The sequence below is a fragment of the Cryptotermes secundus genome, unplaced genomic scaffold, assembly GCF_002891405.2.
Source record: "Cryptotermes secundus unplaced genomic scaffold, Csec_1.0 scaffold426, whole genome shotgun sequence".
Classification (NCBI taxonomy): Eukaryota; Metazoa; Arthropoda; class Insecta; order Blattodea; family Kalotermitidae; genus Cryptotermes; species Cryptotermes secundus.
The window spans coordinates 307,127-333,102 of NW_019744113.1; the positions used below are offsets into that span (position 1 = coordinate 307,127).

Below are 25,976 nucleotides of genomic sequence, written 5' to 3' on the forward strand. Positions count from 1 at the left end.
TAGATCAACGTAATCCACTGCACATAATCCTAAGCCAGTCTCATCCACCTCCCATTCTGACAGCATGTGGTCCTGAAGTCCAACTTCATATTATTTTCCCATCTAAGTGGTCATTTATCAAGAAAAGTTTCCATCAAATTTCTGTAGGCATTTCTCTTCTTTGAAGTAACACATCCAGCACATATTCTCCCTTAAATTTACCAATCTCACAATGACAGTTGAGCTATATGAATCACGAAATTCCTTCGGTAATATCCTAAACTGCTCGCTGACATCACTTTGGTTTCTTTGTACATAAGCATTATAGTTTTATTATGGTAAGAAGGTTAATGTATTAGTTATATATTTGTTTTTATCATATTATATTTATTTATCCTTATATATATATATGTGGAAGGTTTAATAACAGTGAGTTGAACGCTCCGAAATTAAGCAATTTCGGGTTACTATAGCAACAACTGTCAGGCGTTAGTATGTTGCATGAATGTAAGTTATGTACTAGATGAAAATCGAGTAAGCAGTCATTTGTTTGTGTGTGTGTGTTCTGTGATAGCTGTCATTTATCGTGGAGTATCACTTGATTTATAACGGCTTGGGAGATTTCTTTCCTTTTCGAAACATTCACATAGATGTCCATATAGATCGGCACAATCGTGTCGAGAGATCTAATCTATAAACAACAGGATAACCCAAGTGGACACTTGACAGATCTATGTATATAATACATCAGTATACCTATGCGAATGTTTCAGTTCACATATCCATAAGTTTCGTAAGATATACTGTATTTGGCTACCTTCTCTTGGCATATGCCACATGTTAATTTCAAGCATATTCAGCAACAAAATAATACTACAATTATGTGTGGTGTATATGTAATCAGAGCTTCATAACTTTTACTCTTCTCCAAGTATAATTAGAATGATCCGTTCCCATTCCCATATTATCTTATATCCGCTCGGCACGGACCACGCACAGAAAACACAGCCCTTCTATTGTTGAATGGTGCAGAGCACACAGAAGACACATATCACGTGTCAGACTGCGAGTTCATTGGTCCGTTACCAGCACTGGGCGTAGCGGAGACGATATGGAAAACACAGCCTCATCTATTGTTTTGTGTTGGACCTTGTTTACAAAGCTGTTACCTGGCAACGCGTTGATCAAAACCGATAAATATGTTTTTTAATATATTTTAATACTGTCCTCATATTTACGTCTTGATTTCTCAAGTGTTCTATTCTCTAATTCTTTGCACACGTGGACTTCTCATCTCCCAACCCATCTCACCTTGAGTTAATCTCCTTATGTGATAATGACAGTGAGATAATAATGTGATAATTATAGAACGGTGATCACATGCACAAATTTGTCTTAGGTTTAAAGTCATGTGATGTTGGTGGTAATTATGACGAGAGTCGTGTTGATGATGATGATGATAATAATAATAATAATAATAATAATAATAATAATAATAATAATAATAAATCTACTTGATTTTTTTAAAATTCTTGACTTTGGTCTGAAAACCATGCAGCGGAGATGCTGATGACGATCATAATTTCATTGACTTCTTGTTTATTTGCGTGCTAACTCAGCAACCCAAGGTCCAATTACAAACTGAGGACGAGTGTAAGAAACAAACACACACACGAAGTACAAAACAATGCAATTCATAACATCTGAGTAATGCTGATGATGGTAATAAAATAGTAATAAAAATCAAAGTTATAATTTATGATGTGATGATAATAATAATAATAATTCAGTTCCTTTATTTAAGTGTTTTTCAACAGCTAGTGGCCCATAACAGGCGAGCACTGAAAGTTTACTTAGCAAAAGCAAGATTAAGTTTAGAACTAGGACTAGAACTTGACTAAAACTTAATAATACGTAATAAAACAATACAGGTAAGATGATAATGACGTAACTCAGCAGGATTAACCAAAGGACAATGTATCCTGAAGGGACATGTTGTGCTTATTGAAAACGCCCAGAGATTTGCAGATTTTGTTTGCAGCCGAGACGTACTTTGTTGAAGGGTTAATTCTTGAGACATTACTGAAGTTAAAGATGGGAAAGCCCTTAGTTGGTACACGGAGACCAACAATATCCATAATAGAACAATAGTCAATTTTGTTTCTGCAAATGTTAGTAAGAAATAAAGCGTCAAGGTTTTGTCGGCTGGGATAAAGCGTTCAAAACGTAAATAATTCAACATTGATTCATAATTACCAGGGCCCAGATTCTGATGACCTGAAAATATTTAAAAAAAATGACCGAAAAAGTCCAGAAAAATCACCTGAAATATGACCCAAAAATGTAATATGCAGGACCCGGATTTTGATAACATGAAAATATTCAAAAAATGACCTATAAAATGACCGAAAAAATCCAGAAAAATGACCTAAAGGAGAAAAGAAAGAACACTTCGCTTCCATGTTATTCACATTTCAGAAAACATATGAAGAAAAATTCACAGAAATGACCAGAAATACTCTTAAAAGTCCAAAAATTTACCCCACAAATGAAAAAATGACCTAAACCTAAAAATGTCAAAAAATGACGAAAAATTACCTATAAAATTTAAATTTATGTAACCAACAGCTCATATCCGAGATTTATATTTAAGAGCATCGCATAGGATACAAGGAAAAAAAGATGACATATCAAAATCCGGGCCCTGATAATTACAAAACGAGTTTGGCTGCATAAAGCATTCAGAAAATAAGAAATAAACATGATTATGAAAATGTAATTTGAATCAAAATCATCTGTTGGATGAGCAACTTCGAAACCAGCTAACGTAAACATCAGAGAATCCAAAGGAGCTTAATTTAATGTACTGTATTACTTGGCAGGGTATACTCGTACAGTGCAGTCTTTGTTTCTGAGCAACAGAAATGAACACAAAATAGGAGTACTCATAAAGAATAAAATAATATTATCAACATGCATTTCTTTCCCAGGAAAATTGTTCCTGTGCTTAACTAAGTAAGAACTACGCCATAAAGGCTTATGGGAGTGGATGTATAGACCCGCGCTTTCTTGACCTCGGCGCTAGTTGGAGGTGAATGGTCAGCTTCACGCCTCGACCGCTTTACCACGGAGAGAGCTCCCGCTGTCCATTGGATATGATGCTGGGTGGGACCCAGAGACGGTCTGGACGACATGGAGAATTGAAAATTATTAACCCTACCGGGGTTCGAACTCTAACCTCTTAGTCGTCCAGTCCGTAGCCAGTCGCTTTACCGACTGCACTATCTCGGCTCTTCATTTCTTTCCCAGGCACTCTTGAAATGGATAACAGATAAATGTGTGTTTGGTGATAAGAAGTGATGTAAGCTGGTTCAGGATGATGTCCGGTGGAGGTATTTTATGGGAACAGTAATGAAACTTGGAGTCATTAAACAGGGAATTTATTAACTAGCTGAGTGAGTGAAGATTTGAGACAAATGTTTCTCCATGGAGCTTGGTTATTTCTTATCCGATCTCTGGGCCCAAGGAACACAGAATATTAAGTGCAAAATACAGTAGGAGGCAGGCAGGGGCAGAGGCAGTAGTACGTATTTTCGCAATGCAATTTGTATACATGAGCGCTTCGGGCATGGGCCTACATACAAACGGCGGATAAGTACAATAAACGGCAATACAAGTTTACCACACAGAGAGACTTGCATGTCGGGTTCGTAGTTCGCCTGCGGTTCGCGAAACTCTGAATTACATTTAAATGTAAACATATTTTAGTTAAATTAAACACAACAAATACTATCTATTACGTTTATTTTTAATATAATCATGAAGCCAGACATGATTATGCCATATATGATCATCTTCAGGGCCATGCAAGATGATCATATGTGGTCAAACCTTGTGCTTTATGATTATTCATTAAGGACTAGGTGCACTAACGGTATTTATTATATTTAATCTAATCTAAACGGTGTCGCCAATAATGACATACTTACTTATAGAGCTGAGTCCTTCTTGAGGAGAAGCCAATTCTGCAGCTACTCAAGAATTTCCCAGCATTTTATGGAACCCGAAGGTTCATTACCGTGTTCACAAGAGCTCTCCACTTGTCCCTATCCTGAGCCAGATCAATCAAATCCATACCATCCTATCTCTCTAAAATCCATTTTAATATTGTCCACGTAACTACGCCTTGGTCTTCCCAGTGGTCTCCTTCCTTCTGGCTTTTTCACCGATATCCTATATGCATTTCTCTTCTCCCCCATGCATGCTACATGACCTACCCATTTCATCCTCCTTGACTTGATCATTCTAATTATACTTGGAGAAGAGTACACGTTGTGAAATCCAATAATGATATATATATATAAAATTTTAATTAGCTTCACTAGATAGTCTGAGTATACAAAATGCAATTAAAGCCCTTCACAATATATACTTGTATTTCCTGGTTGAATCGCTCGCTGTACGTTTAACATTGCTTGTCTAAGTAAGACAACACACTTAGCCATGACTATTCAAACAAAAGTATTCAAGTCATGCCCGCTCAGCACACCCACACATGATGGTCATCTCGTCACAGCGTGAATAAACGTTCAGAAACTGACAATGAGCTTGCATATTTTCAAATAGAAAAAATCCCAGGAGTGCACCTTCAGAGGAAGAAAATAAGGGTTTCATAAAGTGCATTACAAAGTGAAATAGAGGCCTAATTGTCAGCCGGGATTACTACGTTGTTGGACCTTGTCCATCGCCCATTATTCTAAAGAACATAATGTTTCGGAAACTGGATCTGTTGCCTTCCTCAGGTGAGGGGGTCAGAGGCATCTACTCGGTTGGATCCGTAAGAAAGATCTGACCTCAATCACCGGGCAACCAACATAACATAGTGTAGCAGAGCAGTGAATTCCTGCTATATCCAGTCCAGTCCAATCGCTGCTGGTCCTCGCCAGCACAGTCAATCTTGGTTTCGGGCCCCGTCGGGACCAATGATCAAATTTTTGTTCGTTCCAAGACCGTTTGTGTTTGGAAACTGGGTCTCCTCTTCGACTAGAGGAGGGCTTAATCTCTCTGAGTAGGAGCCATATTTGTTGTCCCGTAATTTAGTACGAGTGTACCCGCACTCACACAGCGTCGAGCGTTTGTACTGTAACGGATTTGCTCAAAGAATTTCTAGGCAACGGCTCGGTAAACACGCTCCAACGTGCAACAATGGAAGATGCGTCTCAGTGGACGAATATTATAGCTCGTTGCTAGGCAACAGTAAGCGCGCCAATGAACTCACTGACTAGTAATCACGTGATTTGTGTTTTATGTGTTGTCCTGCGGAGCCTATATAACGAAGACCTCTTGTAGCTTAGATTAGTGCAGAGTGCAGTGTATTTAAGGGTTAGAGTACGGCTGTGAGGAGAAGACTTTATGTGTAATATTTGGACAGTAAGGCATTCGGACTGGAGTTCATGAAGCGGGCAATCGGGATGTCCAACGGGTTACGGAAAATAAACTGGACCTTGTGGAGGAGTAGGTCCCCTACGGAGCGGAAAATCAAGAACAGGGCATTGTGGAGGGGTGGGCCCCCCAAAAACGGAAGAACCTACTAGCAATGTTAGCGTAGGAAGAGCCGGGTATGAGGGAGTACCGGTTACTCCAGGAGTTACGGCCCAACGTGGGAAAGAGAAACGAGGAAAACCTTTGGATGATGGCAAGAACCTGGACTAACTGGAACCTTATAAGGCTCGGGACGAGCTGACCTTAGGGAGGGAGCGGTGGTAGCGGTTGAGCAGCAGCCACCTCAAAAAAACGAGCAATGGGAAAGAAGATGAGATGAAATGTCACGGATTTGCTCAAAGCATTTCTAGGCAACTGCTCGGTAAACACGTTCGAACGTGCAGCAATGTAAGATGTATCTCAGTGAACGAATGTTATAGCTCGTTGCTAGGCAATGTCAGTGCGCCAATGAACTCGCTGGCTAGGAATCATGTGACTTCTGTTTTCTTTGTTGTTCGTGCGGATCCTATTTAACGAAGACCTGTTGTAACTTAGATTAGTTATCCTGTGTGGAGGCGGGGTCGAATAACTCCACCGCAGCCCTGCGAGTCGTAGGAGGCGCCGAAAATGGAACCCAGCTCTTAGGGGTATAACTGTGACATGTCACTGGGGAACATAAATACAGGGACCTGGCCCTCCAGGTTGGTGGTTGGAGGTAAGACTGAAAACCTTGCTCTGTAAAAATAAATACTGCTGCCAAAATCAAAGAAGTGAAAACCGGATGTAGTCAGGCAGAATCTTCTAAGGAAGGCTATGGCTCAAAGAGGGCCGTTTTTCCAACCATGAAAATTATGCAATATTTGTACTTTAATGTTGACCTTCAATAGGCACTTAGATGATTCCGAGATGACATGAAGAAGAAGAAGAATAATAAAGTCTCCAATACAAAATTTAGTATAAAATCCCTGAACAGACGGTCAAACACTACCTTCCCATTATTCAGTTATTTCGTGCATTGAGAACAAAGAAGACATAGACTACATCTGCACTATGGAGTCAGGGAGAACGGTTAGGCAGCCTTACAAGAGCAAACATTTATTATGTTGCATGAATAATAGTGTCACTTGTAGGATGATAAGCGCAACAAAAATGAAGGGTTCCAGTTCGGATGGATTTATTAGCACTTTGGCTATACACTCTCTCTTAATCACACTTAAATACATGCATTACAGCGATATCTCTGATTTACACAATTTAGAGTTCGCCATTGAACACGCACTAGGATTCTCTGTCTTCACTAGTCGTCTAGTAGTAACGGATCTCAACACAGAAACTATCACTTCAAATCAATACAAATATTACACATAAAATCTTCCAATCACACGCAAAATCCACACAGGCCGACCTCCTGTACTCTTCTGTACTCTGTTCGCGTTCTTCCACCGCTGCTATTTCTCTCACCACTCATAACTCTGAACTCAGGACCGCTCAGGACTATGTCACACACACACTCACTGTCACTTATACTTCCAACTCGATCTCCTCTCGTCATTCTGCCGCTACTGTTTCTCATAACTCCTCACTGCTAACTGATCTATGACACTCACGTATATAGCCGAGGGACAGACAATGTATCACCGTAAACACGTGTCACGTGATCGCTACCCACTACTATCGTGTGACCTCAACGCACGTGCAGGAAACATGTCACGTGACGGCCACGTATTGTTGTGTTACATCACAGCGCTCACGTTGCATAGCAACGATCCGTCCGCGTACGTAGAAAACACTGTTCCTGTACTGTTGGTCTCGCGTGTGTTGCAGGCGTTGTCTAGCAACGGGTGTACACGCCACAGTAGGCTTAAAATTTGGATGTTGAACTTGGTCTCACTCTGTTTCTTTCTATCTCTTTCTGTATGAAAAACTGTTGAGGGTGAGTGATAACAGGACATTACTCTTAGGCAGAATATTCAAACCTAAAAGACAGGAAGTAACAAGTACGCAATGAAAAACCTAATGACTTGCACTCTTGCATTTTAGGGCGATTAAATAAAAAAGGATAAAATCTATGGGCTGTATTGCCTGGGGAAACAAGAAATATATGTAAAATATTAGTATGAAAAGCCTATCCGTTGGGAGCCTTACGCACAGATAGGTTAATTTTAAAATGGATCTTAGATAAATAGATCTTTAAAATGATTATGACATTCACCTGCCTCAGAATTGGGTTTAACTGCGTGGATATGACGAACACAGAACTGCAGCGTTGATTTCTCAAAAATAACATCATGTTGACCGATTGAATAAACCAGATGAACGCATCATATAACCACATTAGGGATAATGTGTAGAGGGACTTAACAGATATGCTACTGTACACTGAGGCAGTTCTGCCAACTGGGAGATAAACCATGAGGTTAGGAGTACAAATAACCATGGCCCAGCACATTGGGTCATGGTTTGCTCTAAGCCTAAATATCCATGCAGGTAAAGGCAAAGTTGTTCCTGTATTTAACTAATTAAACATTATGCCATAAAAATGTCCATGCAGTATTCAAGCCTGAAATAAATGGCAACACATTTGTGTAGCACAGGGGTAAGAAGAGATGATTTTACTCTAAATGGGACAAATTTGCCCCATATTTGATATTGTCCTCCCTGGTTATGTACGTGAGTCCTCAGAGTTGCTGTGGAAAATAGGAGACGATACTGCTGGGCACAAACATTCGGGGGGTGGGGGGAGAAATTCTTGCTTCCATAAAAGCATGATAAATTTTGGATTTTGTAATCCTCTGAGAGAAAGCGAAAGAAGAAAGAAAGAAGAGAAGGTTGGAAAGAAGTTAGGAAGAAAGAAAGCGAGAGAAAGAGGGAAGACAGGAAACAGGGAAGAAGAGAATGGACGGAAATTAGAAATAAACGTTAGGGTATCTTCGGAGGGGGGGGGGAGGAACTGGATAGGACATTTGCAATCCGGAGGGACGAAATAGCACTCGTATTGGTCATTTATATACATGTCTTCCACTCGTATAAAAATTCATCACCTCAAAATTTCCAAACAATCTCAAATTTTTCTTATAAATCCCAACAATTTTTTAAGTTATACCATACAAAGTAATATCGCATGTAAAATTAGTGTTCTTTCCATAGCTCATGCGATTACATACAGAAATATGACCTTCATGTCTAGTTCAATCCTAAAACTCTTCACATTAGCTTCGTGGTTGACAGACTATCGCTGGGGTCAGGTTTTTCTTTGAGTACTTTGGTTTTCTCCTGACAGTCATCATTTGACCAATATTGACGCTTCGTATGTTATGCAATAGGCCTAACCAACCAGAACGTTGTCATAACTTCGTTTCTGAATTGTGGCTGGACTTTTAACGACTCAGAGGACAGACGAAGCTACCTGCAGTAACGTACTGGCTTTCAAATATATATTATTATTATTATTAGTAGTAGTAGTAGTAGCAGTAGTAGTGGGGTGAGACTGAGTACACTGGGTACTGCGGCCACTACTGGCCTACTGTACCAGCCCCGGATGATGATGATTATGAAGCAATTCGTGGAATGAAGATTGGCAGGGGAAACCGAAGTACTAAGAGGAAACCTGCCCCAGCACCACTTTGTTCACCACAAATCTCACATATCCAGACCCAGGCTCGAACCCGGGCAGTCGCGGTGGGAAGCCCGCGACTAACCGCTTGAGCTATGGCGCGGCCCCGTCATAACCTATAACTCTGCCTTAGTATGCACGTCTTGTTTCACTAGTTCAACATGCAGTTAATAGGTTCAACATGCAGTTAATAGATGTCCCTTGTAAGGTATCAAATGGGGCACGCGATAGCGTAGTTTGTTGAGGTACTATGCTACAAGCCGGAAGGTGGCGGGTTCAAGTCCCGATGAGGTGGATTTTTTTAACTGGCCTAATACATCCAGCCGCAATATGGCCCTGGAGTCGATTCAACCTGTAACAGAAATGAGTACCAGGAATCTTCCTGGGGGTAAAGGGCGGCCGGCGCGTAAGGCTGACAAACTTACCGCCATTTGTGAGCCGACTGTCTAGAGAAGATGTGGGAGCCTCGACGTCTCACAAACCTATGAGCCTCCACGGCCTGTTACAGGGGTAGCTTTACCTTTTTTAAGATATAAAGTGAACGCTCAACGTGGAAGTAGTGTTTTCCGGTTGTTTCATCGCCGAATGCTGTCCGGCAAACTAAATGTGCTCTTTTTCAATTGAATATAAATGTCTCGGAAACTGAGATACTGACTGTTAAATCAGAGAGCAGATGTAGTTTCCACTGAGTTAAATGCCTGTTAAGTTCATGCTCTCAAGATAAATCCTGTATTCGGTCACGCCTTTTCTCCATCGTGCATCTGCTGTTGTTAAATAACGACACATTCCATTTGTGAAGTTTATATGACGCCTCTGAAGACCTTGAAAGTCAGCCGTGTCATCCTCTTGCACAAAGCCAACTTTATCTGTAGGCAATATTTGTCTAATCCATTGACAATTAGCCATTATTTAACAGAGATAGTAGAGTGCACACAGGAGGAGTACGTTGTACAGATATGTTTGTTAGCTATCTATCTAAGCGGCCGTAGTTTAGGGGTAACATTCCCACATCATGACTCAAGGTACGCGGGTTCCCTCCCTCCGGGAGGGACTTTAAGCCGTGGATCCCGTGTCGTAGATCTACGGCACGTAAAAGATCCTCATGTCTCTAGGAGACCTCTGAGCAAAATTAGGCAACACATTTCCCGCCCAAGTAGTTTCCAATGCCTCTGGTAGATGGGGGAAATATGAGATACCGAGGACCGACCTCGTTGGCTGAACGGGGCTGATAGCACGCACCAGTACATGTAGGGTATGGCGACAGTAGAAATTAAAGGGGGACGCACAGTGAACCAATAACTGGTCTAAGTGCATGGGGAAACCCACCCCCTCTAATAATAATAATAATAATAATAATAATAAATAGCTATCTATCTATGGCTGCACCGCCCTCTTTTGGCCCTGCGCCACTTTTCAGTTTCTTGATCCTGTACACCGTCGGTAGGACTCCTTCCCTTAGACCGCTCGGCCAATGTGATCGGCATATTAACTGCATGGTCTATTTAATATTTGACATTTAGACTATCTGAAAACAATGAAAATTAAAATTCGTAAAGAACAATATTAAAATGGATCTTTGGATCTTAGAGAGATAGAATGGAATGGTATGGATTGGATTGATCTGACTCAGAATAGAGACCAGTAGAGGGCTCTTGTGAACATGATAATGAACCTTCGGGTTCCATAAAATGCTGGGAAATTCTTGAGTAGCTGCAGAATTGGCTTCTCCTCAAGAAGGGCTTAGCTCCATAATTCATCTGTAATCTGTCAAGACGACAGGTCCACGGTCTCTTTCAAAACAGTTCCTCCACTTGATGCGATCTAGAGCTTTCTCCTTCAAATGACAGTATCCTCTTCTATCCCCAAGGTCATCCAGCATCTTCTTACGTCTTCTTACTTGTCTTCTGGTCACTTCTATCCGCCCCGTAAGTAAGTAAATAAAGAAAATGTTTGTCTCATGAAATTCTAAAAATATTATTTGAAATTGTGTTAAACGTTCCTTTTTATACAAAACGAACAAAATGAACTCATAACTGGGACGTGAATTTCTGTTTGTCCGTATGTTGTACAGACTGACTCGGTGTAGAGATGTAGGGGTCCGGGTTTCTGTTTTGAAGATCCTTGATTAGATGAAGAAACCAGCTCTCCAACCTGATGTTCTCCTGTTTCACCCTTAGTCCCTGTAAGTAGAATCCGCGATGCTGCTTTAGTCCAGCCGTTTGCGACATCTTCGCATTCACGCACCGGTAAAACAGAAACGGACTTTCGGAGGACCGATACCCAGTCTCTCCCACACACCTGTACACATCTAATTATTAGCTGACCGCCTCTGGGGTCTAGCGGTCAGAGTTCCTGGCTACAGATCCAAATTTTCTGAGAAGTAGTGGGTCTCGAACTGGGTCCAGTCAGCCTCGTGAGGATAATTGAGGAGCTACTTGAATGGAAAAGTAGCGGTTTCGATCTAGAAAACCGAAATTAACGGCCATGGGGATCCGTTGCGCTGACCACGCGACACCTTCTATCCGCTAAAGTTGGCACTAACTTCGCCGAGAAGCGACGGGCGCTCGGTCGATATAGTTGGCTTGGGGACTAAGAAACCTCGGAGTTTTTTGCTTGATATGCAAACACAGCGCCGTGTAATTTATCGACTTTTCAGGGGACATACTGCCTTGATATCCTGGTTCGAAAATATGCAATGAGCAAGAAGTGAGGACGAAGAGATTACGGAAACGTCGGCGAGCATCTACCGGATTACACATTGCCATATCACAGAAGATAAAAAACTCAGTGAGTTGATCTAGAGAAATACTGCAACGCCGTCCTTGGTCTTTTTAACTTCATTCTATCTACGTACGACTATACAGCCCTTGTGGACCATGGCCACTTTTTCAGTTTCTTAATCTGTACACAGTCGGTACGACTCCTTGGACGGGGGATCAGCCCGTCGTAAGGCCGCTACCTCCACACAGGACAACACAGTCACTACGAACCAATCACTCAACTTCAAACGTACGATACGAATTTTTCACAACGCTGATAATGAACAGACTGTCATCGGGATATAACGCCGTACGGTCCGTTGAAAGTCAACTGATGTTTCGGAGGAATATGTCGCCTCCATCTTCAGCTCTGCTTACTACCTGCTTCATGCTGTTTTCTAACTTGAATTATTATTCGACCTTAAATATGCAGCCGACATATTCCTCCGAAACGTCGATTGGCTTTCAGCGGACTACATGGTGGTATATCCGATAAGACAGGACTCTTCATAGTTAACTTCAAAGTTCACAACAAGAGTGACTGATAATTAATTCGTAGATCATAATCTACAAACAAAAATAATTACTTAAAGCCTTTTAGTTCCACATTCAGGGGTCAAAATGGCTCAAAATGGGAAGATAATCATGGACTATTGTAATGTAGCCTAAAGATCATTCTTCTGGACAGATTGAAAAAGAAAATCACGACAAATCTCTCTTCCTTCTCAGTATTACAGGTGACTCGACCGAGACCCGAACCGTGTATTGCAATTACATTGAGCTGCTAATTAGCAATCATGATAATGTGGATTTCGCTTTGATTTTGCTATGCGGCGAAGTTGAACTTTTTATTTCTTAACGCTCAGGATAGTAATAACATTTTTATACAACACAAAGTTTGGTGTACTTAAGCACATCACGAAACGTGCAAATATTTTAATGCTTTTAGCTCAAGAGTCAAGGTCTTCATTACTACATCCTAACGCATCAAAATATTTTAATTATCACTAGGATGTTTTCGCAATGTTATCTGCCATGCGTACTTGTATACGGTTTAACGAAGTTTGTTATGGAACAGAAGGTCAAGAAGAGTTTACATAACGATGGTACGAAGTGTGTCCATAACCGGATTTCCGATAAGGAACGGCTATCCAGCTGGTGGGTTTCACTTGACGTCTCTTACCCTGACCTGCTAGAATGTGTAAAGGATGCCCCAGGACTTGAAGCAAAGTACTGTGGATAGTATTTAGACGACAGAAATAAGTATTTAGTTAGTTAGTTATTTAGAGAGGGTGGGTTTCCCCATGCACCGCGACCAGTTTGATCTATTGTGCTTCCCTCTATGATATTCTACCAGTCTCTTTACCCTACCGATAAATGGTGCGTACCATCAGTCCCGCCGAGCAAGCGAGTTCGGCCACTTGCTTAGCGGTGTCTATAATGCTTCCCCCATTTATCAGAGGCCTTAGAGACTATTGTTGGGCGGGAAACGTCCTGGAATTTGGCTCAGTGATCCCCTTTGGGGATATGAGGTTCTTTTACGTGCCGTAAAGTTACGACACGGGACACACAGCTTAAAGTCCCTCCCGGAGGTCTTGTTCCCTGAATTTTTCCGCCCTTAAAAATTCGACCCCCGCAGGGTATTTGAACCCGCGTACCACGAGTCATGAGGTGGGAACGTTACCTCTAGACTACGGAGGCCGCTCAGAAATAAGTAACACGGCAGATAAATGTCATAATGAGGATTCTCAGAACCTTTAGTGTCAGCCTAGCGGATCACAGTGGCATGAACTGTGTTCGCTCGCTCGCTCAAACACTGGACTCGTGGGTTGGAATGCTACTCAGAGCAAGGATGTCTGTGTGCGTTTATACTGTGTGTACGTATAGGCCTTGTGACGGGCTGATCCCCCGCTTAAAGAGTCCTACTGACTGAGTATAGGCAAATAAACTGAAAAAGTGACGAAAGTCCAAAGGGCTGTAGAGCTACAGGGGTAAAAATCTCTGCCTGATATTAGAGTAATTAAATAATGAAAGATAAGAAGACCAGCAACTGTAACAGCGCTAGAAAATACGAGAAAAGCAAAAAAAAAATTTAGTCAGAATACCTGAATTGGAGATATGGCTTAGGAGATCCAAGCGTGAAATGGGGGAATGATATTAAAATGAATCTTAAAATAAATGGTTGTAAGGATATACTGTGAATGTAACTGATTCGAGATTGTTTTTCTGTATCGAATCTTTGGAATACTGCAATGGAACTTCGGTTTCAACAGAGTATTATTTGAAGAAAGCAGTCTTCCGGGATTTGGCACCGTGTATATGTGGTGTTAACCACAGAAGACTGCTTTCTTCATAGTCACCGCCGTGAAAGCCTCAAATCTTACATAGAGTATTATTTCTTAACCAGATATGTAAATGTCAAAGACCACGCACAGTGTGGTGTTAGTAGAAATGGAAGACGTTGTAAGTTACTTACACTGTTCTGATTTCTTCTCTAGTTGGAGTCCACAGGAACCATTCAGAAGTCAATTAAAAGCCCAACTCACACCACACAGCCCTGTGCCTTCTTACGTTACTGTTGGCAGATAAAGAATAAAATTGGTTCACTAGTCACAGAGCTTATACGATCTTGCAATGTTTAAATTATATCCAGCAACAAACTGCTTAATAATATCAAGAAACTATTCAAACTAAATGGTTTTACACTTCTGCTGTCTTGGGAATAAATAACTGGCAAAAATGCATTTATATTCAGCCTTACTGTATTAAAATATTTTCTATTAGATGACGTAAAATTATCTAATCCTATAGATTTGATAATTTTGGCAAGGATCCAAAATAATTTTTCGTAACATTTCATTTATAAATAATTGCAGTACTTCCTGAACGAGTTCATAGCCTGTTACCCGAAACTTCGCTTGCTTTCATTTGATTATTCAAGTTATAATTTAAAATTAAAAGAAAATCATACACTTTTATCTCAAATATGAAATTATCCAGTAGTTATGTACCCAATACGTGGTATATTTTAGATTCTCACAATGAAATGTGGTAATCACAGCACGGGACACATTCGCAATTTCGCTAACACTTTGCGGAGTGGACAGACGTTAGAACTCGACAAGCATGCGCGTTGAAGGCGACTGAGAAACATTTGAACGCGGATCCCTACGTGATAATGTACGATGACTGACGCTTGTTCCGCGGCAAATGTACAGTACTGTATAGTACAAGATAAAAGATATTGCATGTCCCCCTCTGCTCTCCTCACCGCCGTCCCACGCTCATTACTTGTGATGGTTGGTTCGAAGTAAATGTCATGTGGCCCTGAACGCAAATGCCTATTAAGACTATACAACGTGGGTGTAAAACTTGGTCTTTCACACCGAGGAAAGGGCACAGATTGAGAGTGTTTGAGAAAAGGACGAGAATATTTGAACCTTAGCATGAGATGATTGGAGAGAATTGTTCAATCGGATACTTCGTGATTTTATGGGGGCACGCGGTAGCGTATTTGGTTGAGGCACTATGATACAAGCTGGAAGGTCGCGGGATCGAATCCCGATGAGGTGGATTTTTCAATTTATCTAATCCTTCCAGCCGCATGGCCCTGGGGGTCGACTCAGCCTCTAACAGAAATGAGTACCAGGAATATTCCTGGGGGGTAAAGGGCAGCCGGCGCGTAAGGCTGACTACCTCACCGCCATCTGTGAGCCGATTGTCTAGAGAAAACCTCGACGTCTCACAGCCCTATGGGCCTCCACGGCCTGTTAAAGGGATACCTTTACTTTGCTTTTTTCTTTTTCTTGGCACTACAGCCCCAGTGTGCCTAGGCCTACCTCCATGAACTTCTCCGTTCACTTCGGTTTTTCTAGATCTTACACGTTCGGTAGGACTCCTTGGGCGGGTGATCAGCTCGTCGCAAGGCCTCTACCTGTACACAAACACAGAAAAACGCGCACACACAAACTAAACATCCATGCCCTGAGTGGGATTCGAACCCAGGATACCGGCTTCCAAGCGAGCGAAGACAGTACATGCCTTAGACCGCTCGGCTACCGTGACCGGCTTACTTTACTTTACTTACTCCTAATTTGTATAATTCGCTTAATATTCTTCGGACGAAACATCAGAATGAAAGACGAGTGGAGTATGTAGCACAACGGGAGAAACTGTAACTAAACAAAGCATTTTTGTTGGGGAACATCAACCATGTAGACCTCGGCACTAGATGGATGTGGAGGGTCAGGTTCGTTGCAGCCATTCTTTTCGAAGGAAGATGTGAACCCGTATGAGCGCCAGAGCCCATCTGTACACTGTGGTGACCAAGAGAAAATTCATACACCTGCCTGGATTCGACCTCTGCACTGCAGACCCATAGCCAGCCACTGCATCGCGTGAGCTTATAGCACCGAGAAGAAGAGAGATAAAGAAGGATGTGAGTAATAAGGAAGAAGCAAAGGGCAGTAAGATCTCTTACGCAACAAAGAGAGGGTGGGAAGTGCGAATACTCAGAACAGAAGGAGGAAAGATGGAGCTACATGAATGCGCGTGTTTCCTTGTGCGTCTGTGCACGCAGATAATGGGAAGCTTCGAAAATTATGTTCCTCATCAGACAGTGTTAGATAAAAATCAAGGAGGATGAGGTGGACGGTGCAGGTATCTCACCAGATGTGAGGTGAGTAATCAATACAATGGTTTAGTCCAAGGGTCTCCAAACTACGGCCCGCGATGTGATTTTATCCGGCCCGCGAAAGAATTGCGCAGAAATGCGCCAATTGAACTAATTTTCCAATGAGTACTGGTAAAAGAAATATTTGTTCATAGATTTAAAATTCATTAATTAAGATTGTGTTTAAAATATATTGATATTCCATATTATGTTAATATTAATATTATTCGCAACCACTTTTATCAGATACCGAGTGGCTTTGGAAATTAGCATTTTTTGCTGATGTGGTGAACCATATGAACAATTTGAATTTAAAGTTGCAGGGTGAAAATAACTTAGTCTGTGATTTATTTGCACTTATCAAGGCATTCAGAGCAAAGTTGATACTTCTGGAAAGCCAAGTGAAAAATTTGTAACTTTGTTCATATGCTGTACTGTGCAGAACTGCATAATAAGGGTGAAGCTGAATTTCCTTCCTCGTGTGCAAATTTAGTCATTTTAGATTTGAAAGAACAATTTCGGAAGTGATTTGCTGATTTGGATGCCAGTGCTTAGGAAATTAAATTGTTTCAAAATCCGTTTGACTGTGATGCTGCAGATGTCCCAAGTCAAATTCAAATGGAAATTATTGAACTTCAGGAAAATTGTCATATTAAAGACAAATACAAGGAAGGAAATTTGATCGAATTTTATAAATTTCTGAACTCTGAGCAATTTCCAAATTTAAAGAAATTTGCTTGTAAATTTATCTCCATTTTTGGGACGACATATCTGTGTGAACAAACTTTTTCCCAGATGAAGTACATCAAGTCGAAATACAGGGCAAATTTATCCGATGAACATTTAAAGTCGCTACTTGTGATTAGCGTTTCAAAATTTGAACCTCAATTTAATCAGATTTTAAGAATGCAAAAAGAGTTCCATCATTCACATTAATTGTTTTATTATAATTTGTGATGAAAATATGAGCATTTGCTGCTACTGTCTGTTGTCATTAATATACGATAATTTATTCTCACGTACTTTGTATTTTGTTTATGAAATTCTGTGCTTTCAATAAAACTCATATACCTAGAGTTATTAATTTCTCATTTTATCCGGCCCGTTAAAAGTGCTGAACTACCTAATGTGGCCCGCGTTTCGAAAAGTTTGGAGACCCCTGGTTTAGTCGGAAGGGAAGAAACCACTTGAGATGTCCTAGGCGTCGATGGGAGAGTATTATTAACAATGGATTTTGAAGAAGTAGATAGTGACGATGTGGACTGGGTTTGTGTGGTGGTTTCAGGACAGCTTCCACACTGACGTTTCTTGTGAACACGGTAATGAAACTACGAAATTTATGAAAAGAGTTAATTGTTTTACTTGTTGAGCAACATGTCCGTGACATCTGAAGAAGATATATTGTATTGTTGATACAAAAATTAATTCTAATACAATACTTAGACATCAGAGAGAACTCCTCTGTCGGGGGTTCAGCACATCACAAGACCTCTACTTGCGTAGAACTTCGTTATTTAGTTAGTGTAACGTACTTAAATAAAGGTAAAGGTAAAGCTGTCCCTGTAACAGACCGCGAAGGCCCATAGGTTTATGAGACGTCGAGGATCTCACATTTTCTCTAGACAATCAACTCAAAGATGGCGGTAAGGTTGTCAGCCTTACGCACCGGCCGCTCTTTGTCCCCGCAGGAAGATTCCTGGTACTCATTTCTGTTAGTGGCTGAGTCAACCCCCAGGGCCATAGTGCGGTTGGAAGGATTAGGTAAACTGAAAAAAGTCCACCTCATCAGGACTCGAGTCCGCGACTTCCAGGCTTGTAGCATGGTGCCTCAACCAACTACGCTACCGCGTGTCCCACCGTACTTAAATACTTAGTTTAATTAGTAATTAAAGTTAGTTTGGTTTAGTTAAAGGTTTATTGATTGAATCAGTTGGTTTGATATTCAGTTAGGAGGTACGAGGAAGGGTTTTATTAACGTTCGGCCACACAGAGTGCTACGTACGCTACGTTCGCTATACGAACAGAAAAATATCTCCCTTTATTGCCAATGTGACTGGCCACACAGACTTCCGTACGCTACGTACGCTATATTCCCTATGTTAGCTGCGTCGCAAAGTGTACACAGCGTACGTAGCGTACGTAGCGAACATAGCATAGCGCTCTGTGTGGCCGAACCTTTAGACCCCACTGAAGGATACCTGTTGCAAAGTTCTAGGTTCTCCCCAGCATCTCTAGGCCACGTTCTCCGCCTGATTTTCTTGGCCTTCTCGAATTTCAATTTGTACGGGACTGTAACACGCCAGAAGCAACTTCAAGAAGTATAGGGGTCCACGATCCACTCTCTGATAACTATTGGCTTAGGCGTTATGCCAAATACATCTGAACATAACATTTTAGACGTGACAAGTATGTATCAGACAGTAAACAATGCCACCCAGCGTGATTATTCCAGTCACTGGTACTGAAATTATAGAAGGCTTAAGTACCACGAGGTACGTTTACTTTGCTACTGTGGTACGTTTGATAGTAGGTAGTATCTTGTAACTTGCAGTTATTATCTATCAAATCTGTTGAAATCTAATACTCTGATAACAGTATTCAAAGGTTCAGCACTGAAAATATCAAAATCCTGCATTGGAAACTATTCTGAAATAAGATCTAAAAGTTTGTGACGATATTACATTAGTACAAATATTATGTTTCTGGACATTATATATCGTCTTGTCTTTATCTAAAAACCGCCCTGTTTATTTTTCACAACACAACGTTTCGAGACCGGATTCTGTCTCCGTCTTCAGGTAAAACCTACTCAATTGGGCCCAATCGTTAGATAGGGACTAGCTCTATCGGGTTGTGAGATGTAGAGGCTCTCATATTTTGTAGATAATCTGCTCACAGATGGCGGTAAGGTTGTCAGCCTTACGCGCCGGCCGCCCTTAAACACCCAGGAATATTCCTGATACTTATTTCTGTTAGAGGCTGAGTAGATCCCAGGTCCATATTGCAGCAGGAAGAATTAGGTTACTTGAAAAATCTAGTGGCTTCAACGGGAATCTAATCCTCGACCTTTCGGCTTGCAGCATAGTGTCTCAACCAACTATGCTACTGCGTGCCGCGTCTGTGCTTTATACTAAGGAATATACCCGATTTCTATCCGAATTCATTTTTCTATAAGGTGCACTATTATCACACTCTTCGTCATTAACGAAAGAAACACGTTTAGGAAGTCACCATGCTCTCAGTGTGTCTTTCTGTCTGTGTGTGCCTCTGTCCCTCCATTCAACTTTACATCAATTAGTCGAATTTCATATTTTAAACAACAGTTACGCCATCTTAGGCGACCCAAGCGTTGTAAGCCTACGTGTATTTTCGCTATCCTGCAACCGGTAATAACAATATGGCAGAAGCACACACTTCTGAAACGGAAGGAACACTAGCGCCGCTTAATCTAGGACTGTGAAATGATGCATGACCTTCGAAGAACATACAACATTTTATTTCAGTTTATTTCATGGTAAAAGCAACAAATGGCGACAGCACAAAATTTTTCGTTCTGCTCCTGGTTTGATGCCGGTAACCAATGAAGTAATGTGAAATTTTGTATGAAGATAGATCGTAAACATACATATTGTAACGTGTAGTACGGCTGCTATGCAACGATCGTTAGAAGGAACTTAACGGTCGGTAAACACGTTCTCGCGAAAATGATATCGAATCTATCGCTAGGCAACGACCATGAGAACAATAGAAGTGTTGGAGGCGATGTTTTCTGTTAGGTCCACCCCGAAGTTATACACGAGGACACTAGCCGTGCTGCAGCCAGTTGTCAGCAGCTCAGTTGAGTGAGGTGACGTGACGTGAAGTAGCTGGTTGGTGAGTGAGAGGGTTCAGTAGTCAGTTGCAGCAGTTCAGTTAAGTGAAGTGACGAAACGTGAAGTAGTTGGTTGGTGAGTGAGAGAGTTCAGTAGTCAGTTGCAGCAGTTCAGTTGAGTGAAGTGACGTGAAGTAGCTGATTGGTGTTCAGTTGTCAGTTGGAAGCCAGCTTGTGAAGAGAAGACTAGGAGGTTTGTGTGAAATAGCCGCCAGCCTGGGACCCAGTTAGTTGAGTCGTCAGTTTACAGACAGTTCTGCACGGGTGGCTGGGACAAGAGGACCTGGGCTCGGGAAGCTGAAGAATCTCTATTGTGTTAAATCTGTTGCCAGGAAACAGATAGTGGAGACCGTAATAGACTGTAATCACGAGTGTATGCGTGCGAGTGGTCAGTAAAGTGTAGTTCCGAGTAGTGTATATAAATGGTCAATAAATTCATTCACCAATCCATACCTCGTCCATAGTCACACCCTCCTAAAAACGTGACAATATATATTCCTTATTGTTTATATGTCAACAATTACAAACATGGCGACGGTGAGGAACGTCGAGGTCATGCCTTACAAATGTTACATTTTGCATTTGGGGTTCTCACAGCTGTGACTATAAATAATTCTTATTTCTGGGTTATAATGCCGTGTAATCCGGTAAAAGTCAACTGAGGAGGAAGGTATCGTCTCCATCTTCAGGGTCAGGAGGAATTCAAGAAAGGAACTAAGAGGAAGCTCTGCTTATTGTATGTTCCAAAACTTCGGTTGACTTACATTTGGATACAGGGTATTATTATAGCCCAGAAGAAAGAACGTCATATTTCATATATGCAGATTTATAGCCGACTTAATAATATTTAAAATAAATAAAATAAAAAATAAATAATATTAGTAATAGTAGTCGGGATAGATTAGTTAGTTTAGTGACTGGCTACGGGCTGGAAGGCCGGGATTCTATTCCCGGTAGGATCAAGAGATTGACTCTTTCCCCAGGGATAAAGCTGCCAAGGCTTGAAGCAGACCAGTCACCTTTATATGGTATCGAGGTCGAGAATGGTGGAGCTATAACTCCGCCCCCCATACATCTTCATGGCTTAATTAATTAAGCACAGAGACAACTTTATCTTTTACCTTTATTAATATAATTTATTATTATTATTAATATATGTAACCGCTCACTTCCTTTGTGCCCTTTTCGTTGTGCGCCACTCCACCACCGCTCACTTCTTTGGGTTCTTTACTTTAATCAGTAGAGCTGGGTTCCTATCCCAGGGTCTTATAAGGGTCTGGCTCGGACAGGGCAGGAAGAACCTTTCTACTTCAATTACACACACACTCTACAACCGTTGCACTTAATGGTCATTTAATCTCGTTCAGCACNTCCCAATCATGTTGCTCTGCTATGTGATTCTGGCAGATGCTGACCTGACGCTAAGGATGACAGCCCCTTGATGCATTACAGTCAGGGTGTGAGGCTCCGGCCGTCCCACTTCTAAGTTATCGCTGTCCCAAGCTGTCAGCTCTCATTTTCTCAAAGCCTTTCCGACGTTGCTGAAACTGCCAGACTTCCAGGAAAGTACCAGATGTTACTTCCTGTTCACATAGCAAAACTTGAACTATGTCCCTTCCGCGTGTAAGAGCTGGCTATCTGCCGGATCTCTTTGTTTGTAATATTGTTAATCTTAACTTAATACAAAATTTAATTTTCACACAACACTCCTCCAGTCCGAATGGACGGTTACATATAACTTTATTGTTCTCTCCTGTTAACGTTAACTTTAATTTTTCTTGGAATTATTATTAATCTATTGTCATTATGTAGACTCTCAAATTTTGTATTCATTTTTTAATTATTTTTATGTAATTCTATGTACTCATGCTAACCTTTTAATTGACCTCTGTGCTGTTAAGTTGTACGTAAATAAACATGAATTGAATTGAATTGAATTAGGATGTTGAGCTTCCAAACGAATAAATAATAATTACGAGTAATTGGGTGAGCTGTACGGACGTGTCGTGCTTGTGCTCCCGTCCGCTTCAGTGTCTAGTATATGTACATGTACTGTAACCACTCCACGCAAAACCGCACAGCAAGGTTTACCATGTTCACAGTTGGTCACATGCAGAGTTTTTCCGGTCTAGCATATGAACTGGTGCTGATGCATAAGGGGCAGGCCTAGCAGGCCCTTGTACCGCGACCTTCAATAAATTAGTGTGGTGTTAATGAGGTAACATATAAAACTCTGATGTTAACAAGCATGTGTGGAAATATTCTGCTTCAAGTCAAGCACCTCGTCAAACCTTCATGTCTTCATGTACGAGACAAAATATTTGCTTTTAATTTTATGGCTGAAAGTTGAAAAGCGATCTGTATGTGTTCCTGGTACTTCTTCAAATTAGCCATACAGCGACAGCGTGCAGCAGATTTCATTGTTAAGTGGTTAGCACTCTAGCTCCGTACTTCGGGCGGGGGTGGGGGGGGGCGTTCCTGGCACGCAGGCCGCCTACGCTCACTCTGATATCCTTTATGATTATTATTATTATTAACTGATAATCTATACTTTTCATTTCTCAATTAAATATTTATACGTTTCATTTCGCAGTTCTCAACAACTAAGATTTATGTTAATGAAAATATTATTATTATTTGTTTGTTTCTCTACTTGTCTGCATTATTGATTTATGTTAATTAAATTATTATTATTATTATTATTATTATGTTCTTTGTTTGTTTACTTATCTGCATTAATGCGTTTTTCCTCGAGTGCTTGCCTGTAATTTGTCTTTGACTTTATGTTGTGATTGTCCATAATGCAATTAGTTGTATCTACACTGTGCTGTGTCTGTAATTGGCCTTGCGGCTGTTGACTCGGCACATAAATAATAAAGAATTGAATTGAATTGTTATTCGAAATGTACTTATTTTATTTTTCTCACCTGTTAATGCTAACTTTAATTCTTCTTGGAATTATTATTAATTTATTGCCATTATATAGACTGTCTTATTTTGCTTTTTTTTTTTTTAGTTATTTTGTGTATTTCTATATACTCGTGCCAACTTTATAATTGACCTCTGTGCTGTTAAGTTGGCACGCAAATAAACACGAATTGAATTGAATTAATATATTACACGGTGTCAGTTCACAGAATACAGTAATCATAGAGTTTTTATTTTGATGCGTGATGGTTCAGTGCACTAAATATATCTCTAGAAATCTCTAGAAAAGATGGTAAAAGGTAACGCTGTCCCTGCACTTAACTAATTAAGCACTACACAATGAAGGCGTAGGGGGAGTGGATGTATAGATTTACATTTTATTGACCTCGGCAGTTGGAGGTGAGTGGTCAGCTTCACGTTCCTGCCGCATTAACCCCGGAGAAAGAGCCCCCGGTACCCATTGGATAGGAGGTTGGGTTGGCCGCAGAACCAGTCTAGACAATACGAAGAAGAGAAAATTCTTGATCATACCAGAACTCGAACTCCGACCCCTTAGACGTTCGGCCCGTACCCAGCCGCTATACCGACTACGCTATCGCGGCTAAATAGAAAATATGGAACGAAAGAAATAGAGGATGAAGTATGAAAGAAGAAGAAAGAAAATGAATATGATTTTTTTTTATCAAAATAAGGATTAAGGGAAGAACAGACAGACAAACGGGAAGGAATAAGAACGGGAAATGGAAGGAGTAACGAAGAATGGCGAAAGACAGGTACTGGTTGCGACACTGGCGTGCTAGAGGAGGAAACTCTCTGCAGGACACCTTACTTCGGTTGATCAGCACAGCAAACAACAGACGGGCGCTAATAGCCTCACGAGGAAAATATCGTGTTTTTGACTCTGTCCGTTATTAGGCTCATTTCCTTAAGATAAATGTACAGGAAGGTTGTTGGACTTGCATAAGTGTACGTGAGCGAGGCTTCCATAATCAGTTTATATCTCCTGGCTAGTCAGGATAGCTCAGTCGGTATAGCAACGGGCAACGGACTGGACTACCGGGGTTAGATTCGCGGAAAGGGTAACATTTTTCTACTGTCCCCAGTGTTCAGACCGACTCTGGGCCCCACTCAGCCCCCTATCCAATGGATGACGGGGCGATTTCCCCTCACACTCTCGTGAAACGTACATACATACCTAAATAAGTTTTAAAACTTAATTTTCTTTAGCATATGCATTATAATATATTATTACGGTGGAAGATATTGTCGGTAAACCTAAGGATAAATGGGGAAATAATATTAAATTAAATTCAGATAAATAATATAGGAAGATGTGGACTAAATTCCAAGGTAGTGTAAAATGACAGTTTCTTGGTAAAATGACAAGAAATCCCTCGATGTTCCATAAAGGCGAGGAATTTCCTGACCAGCTGTCCTAGTATAAGCATCTCAATAAAGACTTCGCAGTGTATTTCCTTGATTAGTCCTTAGTTATTTGATAACTTCATATTGTCACGTATGGGATGGTATGCGCGGCTAAAATGACGGGTTCTAGTTCGGATGATTGAATTTATTAGCACTTTAGTTACAATCTCTCTTAATCACACTTATTTACAGCACTATCGCTGATTTACATACACTTCATAATTCACTAAAACACTTAAACACTCTGAAATACTCTTGACATACTCCCATCTGCTCTATCTCTAACTGTCGTGATATAGCCTTCGCACCGACCCTAGAAAACAAGTCACGTAATTTTACTGTTGCAATGAGACTTCATTGCGCCTGCGCGAAAGTCTGTTTACTGAGCCGTTGCCTAAAAGCGTGTTGCGAAACCTCTTTGTTCCATTGTTCCGAGCGTATATCGCGTGTATTTACCGGCCCGTTACCTAGCAACGCTCTGGCCAGCCACGTTACAATATACGTACATATAAATAATTGCCGAAGAATTCCTGTACTCGAGTCTGTGGGTTCGCACATATGTCAAATAAACAATTGAACTGTAATATGATGGTTTATACATTTCCAGCAAAGATAAACAGCCAGACGGGCAGAGAGTCAGAATAAAAACGACAATCTTTTAACACCAAGGACGAGGGTAAAGTTTTGGACTTTCCTGCTGAAGATGCAGGAACCCAAGTGCGGCTATGCAGTTACTGCACGCTTCTTAGAGTAAACAAAATCTGCCATAACATCAAGTTTACGTCATGCTATTTCCTTATTCTAATTTTCCTGGCCAATCAGTATGCTGTATTACGTCATAAAATGTAAATATTATGAGAAATGAGCCAAAATAACATACATAATCGTACATGTTAAGTTTTTACTAAAACACTGAGTATCGCAAAAATCGGATAATCTAAAATGTTCTTTCGTGTTAGAGGTTATGATCAGATTTAAACCTGCCAATCAATTTGTAGAGCCAATCACAGTGGCCTCGCTCTGAGGCATGAACCGTCTTAGCTCGCTCAAACACTGGGATCGTGGTTTCGAATCCCACTCAAAACATGGATGTCTGTATGCGTTTATTCTGTGTTTGTGTTGTTCTGTGTGTAAGTAGCGGCCTTGCGACGGGCTTATCCCCCGTCCAAGGAGTCCTACTGATTGTGTGTAGGATTAAGAAAGTGAAAAGGCGGCCGAGGTCCAACAGAAAGGGCTGTAGAGCCATAG

The 25,976-nt window shown here is 41.0% G+C and overlaps 2 protein-coding genes across 6 annotated transcripts in view; one reads left to right on the forward strand and one right to left on the reverse strand.

Moving 5' to 3' along the window:
- Positions 1-15,037, reverse strand: part of LOC111874461 (solute carrier organic anion transporter family member 74D) — a 33,786-nt gene extending 18,749 nt beyond the window's left edge. Inside the window, exons 1-2 of one of the 3 annotated variants that reach the window (XM_023869986.2) lie at positions 14,873-15,037; positions 14,309-14,407 (exon numbers count right to left, since the gene is read on the reverse strand). The gene's annotated coding sequence lies outside the window, so the exon portion shown is untranslated. Of the gene's footprint in view, positions 1-14,308; positions 14,408-14,803 lie in introns of all 3 variants that reach the window. The other 2 variants (XM_023869985.2, XM_023869984.2) reach the window with 2 other exon arrangements.
- The window catches only part of LOC111874460 (solute carrier organic anion transporter family member 74D), a 66,878-nt gene that overhangs the window by 1,949 nt on the left and 38,953 nt on the right, over positions 1-25,976 (forward strand). For 2 of the 3 annotated variants that reach the window (XM_023869979.2, XM_023869981.2), the window contains exon 1: positions 16,392-16,510. The exons of the other annotated variant lie outside the window; for it this stretch is intronic. The gene's annotated coding sequence lies outside the window, so the exon portion shown is untranslated. Of the gene's footprint in view, positions 1-16,391; positions 16,511-25,976 lie in introns of those variants that run through there. 3 annotated transcript variants of the gene reach the window in all.